At 40.8% G+C, this 4,168-nt stretch overlaps 1 non-coding gene across 1 annotated transcript; it reads right to left on the bottom strand.

Moving 5' to 3' along the window:
- Positions 1–545: 545 nt before the first annotated feature.
- LOC123324609 lies at positions 546–693 on the bottom strand. Its single transcript, XR_006539909.1, has one exon. It is a non-coding gene; the product is annotated as a U4 spliceosomal RNA (small nuclear RNA).
- Positions 694–4,168: the final 3,475 nt, after the last annotated feature.

The following is a 4,168-nucleotide window of genomic DNA, read 5'->3' as shown; positions in this document are numbered from 1 at the left end:
GACTATTACGTAGGCTGAATCTTTTATCCCCATGACTTATTAATTCCATGAATGGAATCCTCTATCTCCCACTCCCCTTCACCCATTTTGCCCATTTCCCCAAGCTCCTTCCTCTCTGGCTACCATTAGTTCTCTGTATTTATGGATTTGTTTCTGTTTTTTTATTTGTTTTGCTTTTTAGATTACACATAAAAGTGAAATCATATGGTATTTGTCTTTGTCTGACTTATATTGCACTTAGCATAATACCCTCAAGGTCCATCTATGTTGTCACAAATGGCCAGATCTCATTCTTTATTATGACAGTAATATTCCATTTTAAATGGAATACCTTTTTCTATTCATTCATCTATCAATGAACATTTAGGTTGCTTCTATATCTTGGCTATGGTAAATAATGCTGCAATAAACATAGGAGTGCATTTATTTTTTTGAATTAGCATTTTTGTTTTCTTTGGGTAAATATCCAGTGGTAGAATTACTTAAGCGTATGATACTCTATTTTTAATTTTGGGGGGAACTTCCATACTGTTTTCCACAGTAACTGTACCAATTCACATGTCCAACAATGGTATAAGAAGGGTTCCTTTGTGTCCACATCCTTGCTAAAACTTATCTCTTGTCTTTTTCAATTAGCAATAATCGCGCCTCGGATAAACCTCATTGGCTACGATACTGCCACTGCGCAAAGCTTCTCTTGTCTTTTTTATTCTAGCCATTGTGACAGGTGTAAGGTGATATCTCATTGTGGTTGTTCAGTATCTTTTCATGTGTCTGTTGGCCCTCTGTATGCCTTCTTTGCAAAAATGCCTATTCAGGTCCTCTGCCCATTTTTAATTGGATTATTTGGATTTTGGTGTTGTATAAATTATTATATATATTTTGGATATTAACTCCTTATCAGATATATCATTTGCTATTATCTTTTTCATTCAGTAGGTTGCCTTTTTGTTTTGTTGATGGTTTCCTTTTCTCTAAAAAGCCTTTTATTTTAGTTGGTTTTATTTGTTTTTTTTATGGTCCCATATACATTTTAGTATTCTGGTTCTGGGAAAAATGCGGTTGGTGTTTTGATAGGGATTGCATTAAATCTGTAGATTGCTTTGGGTAGTATGGGCATTTTAACATTAATTCTTTGAATCCATGGGCATGGAATATCTTTCCATTTGTTTGTGTCACCTTCAATTTCTTTCATCAATAGTTTATAGTTTTCAGACAATAGTCTTTCACCTCCTTGATTAAGCTTATTCCTAGGTATTATTTTTGGTGCAATGGTAAATAGGATTGTTTTCTTAATTTCTCTTTCTGCTTCATATTTTTTTAAGATTTTATTTATTTGAGAGAGAGAGAGAGAGAGAGAGAGCGAGAGCACAAGCAGGGGGAGGGGCAAAGGGACAAGCAGACTCCCTGCCAAGCAGGAAGCCCAATGCAGGGCTTGATCCCAGGACCCTGAGATCATGACCTGAGTTGAAATCAAGAGTCAGATGCTTAACTGACTGAGCCACCCAAGCACCCCCTCTTTCTGCTATATTATTAGTATGTAGGAACATAACTGATTTCTATATATTTTGTATCCTGCAACTTCACTGAATTTATTACTTCTAATACTTTTTGGTCAAGTCTTTAAGGTTTTTTTATGTATAGAATCATGTCATTTGCAAATAGTGATAGTGGAACTTCTTTAACAATTTAGATGTCTTTTATTTCTTGTCTGATTGCTGTGGCTAGTACTTCTGGTACTATGTTGAATAAAAGTGGTGAGGGTGGGCATCCTTGTCTTTTTTCTGACCTTAAGGGAAAAGCTGTCAGTTTTTCCCCTGTAGGATGATGATAGCTGTGAGCTTTGTTATGTTGATGTATGTTGCCTCTAAACCCATTGTATTGAGAGTTTTTATAATTGATTTCCTTGTGATTGATGACTTTCTGCAGTATTATGCTTGGCTTTCTTTCTCTTTATTTTTTGTACACCTATTATAGGTTTTGGATTTGTGGTTACCATGAGGTTCATATGTAGCATCCTAAGTATATAGCAGTCTGTATTAAGTGATGGTCACTTAAGTACAAATACGTTCTAAAATAACTTTTTTACTACCCCCTCCACATTTTATGTTTGTTGTCATATTTTATGTATTTTTATTCATAATTTTCTAATTTTGGCCTTTTTTTCCCCTCACTTAAAGTCCCTTTATATTTTTTATAAAGCCGGTTTAGTAATGATATACTCCTTTAATGTTTGTTTCTCTCTCCTTCAAATCTGAATAATAATCCTGATGGGTAGGTTATTTTTGATTATAGGTTTTTTCCTTTCAGCTCTTTGAATACATCCTGTCACCCCCCTCTGACCTGTAAAGTTTCTGCTGAAAAATCAGGTGATAGCCTTATGGGGTTTCCCTTGTACATAACTTTTTCCTTCTCTTGCTGTTCTTAAAATTATCTTTTCGTCTTTAGCCTTTGACGTATTAGTTATTATGTGTCATGGTGTGGCCCTCCTTGGGTTCATCTTGTTTGGAATTCTGTGCTTTTGGAACCTGAATGTCTCTTTCCTTCCCCAGCTTAAGGAAGTATTCAACTGTTATTTCTTCAGATAAGTTCTCTGCCCCTTTCTCTCTCTCTTCTCCTTCTGGGACCCTATAATGTGAATGTGAATGTTTACTTGATGTTGTTCAAGAAATCTCTTCACTTATCCTTATTTTTAATTTTTTTTTTTCTTTCTGCTGTTCAGCTTGGGTGCTTTCCATTACCTTGTCTTCCAGATCACTGATCCATATTTTTGCACTCACTTCTTCCACCCTCGTCTCCAGCATGGTGAGCATCTTTACGATCATTACTTTACATTGTTTATCAGGCACATTGCTTACCTCCATTTCATTTCGTTGTTTCTCTGAAATTTTGTCTTGTTCTTCCATTTGGAACATATTCCTCTATCTCCCGATTTTGCTTACTTTCCTGTGTGTGTTTGCATGAATTAAGTAGAACAGCTAATTTTCCTAAACTTGAAGGAATAGTCTTGCGTATGGTTGTACCCTGTGTAGATTGTGTGTGTCTTGTGATTTTGGCTGGTTGGTGCCATGTCTGACATGGCCTGGGGTCTTGGGGCACTCCGTGGTTGGACTTCCCTGGTGGGATGGCTTGAGCTAAAGTATGTATGGACTGGGGTGGTTCCAGGGTTCTCCTCATGGAAGATGCCCTGACAGGACAGCTGAAGCTACTGTTGGTGCAATTCAGAGGGGACCCAGGGCTCTCCACGCAAAAGGGTGCCTGGCAGGACATCCTAAAGCTGAATTGGGCACAAGCCCTGGCATCCCAGAGCTCTGTGCATAGGGGGCACCCCAGCATAACAGCTATAGTTGAAAGGGCATGGGCAGTCCTGGAGCTCTCCATTCAGAGGGCACCTGGGAGGACAGCTGAAACTGAAGTGGGCATAAGCTGGGATATCCCAACGTGCTCAGTGCAAGGGGTACCCTAGTGGGGTGAATGGAGGTGAGCCTGGCACAGGCTGCAGCATCCCAATGTGCTCTGTGCAGGGGGTACCCTGGCAGGGTGGCTGAAACTGAGGTGGGGTATAGGCCAAGGAGTCCCAGGGCACATAGGGAGTGTCTTGGCAGGGTGGCTGAAACCAAGGCAGGTATGGGTCAGGGTTCCTAGGTTTGCTCCATGAAAGGGGCACCTTACTGGGATAACTGGAGCCAAAGCAGGAATGAGCAAGGAGGTCCCAGAGTACTCTGCTCTGAGGGTGTCCTAGCAAGTGAACATGGTGTGGGCCTGAGGTCTTCTGGGGTGCTTTGCACATGTATCACTTTGGCAGGATGGCTGGAACTGTAGTGAGTGCTGACTAGGGGTGTCCTGGTGTGCATTAAGCTGGGGTCACCTTGGTAGGACAGCTAGAGCTGGTGTGAGTTAAGGCCCAGGGCTCACTGTGGTGGTAGCTGGCCAGCGCACCAGGACCCTGCTCCTGTCCATACACTCAAGGTGGACGGGAAGTATAAACCATGGCACTCACTAGCCCCTCACACCCAGACAGAGTTCCTGCAGCTCCCTTGCTATGTGGCAGGGTTTTAGGGCTAGTCCCTTTATATTCTAATTGCTCTTATAAACTGAAGCTTTTTTTTCCCCCTGTGCCCCAGGGCAGACAAATGTGCTCACAGTCCCTCAGTACTATCCTTCTTGA

This window comes from Neomonachus schauinslandi, chromosome 4 (assembly GCF_002201575.2).
Source record: "Neomonachus schauinslandi chromosome 4, ASM220157v2, whole genome shotgun sequence".
In the NCBI taxonomy this organism is placed as follows: domain Eukaryota; kingdom Metazoa; phylum Chordata; class Mammalia; order Carnivora; family Phocidae; genus Neomonachus; species Neomonachus schauinslandi.
The sequence above is the reverse complement of the archived record's forward strand: the minus strand, read 5'-3'. Positions and strand labels throughout refer to the sequence as shown.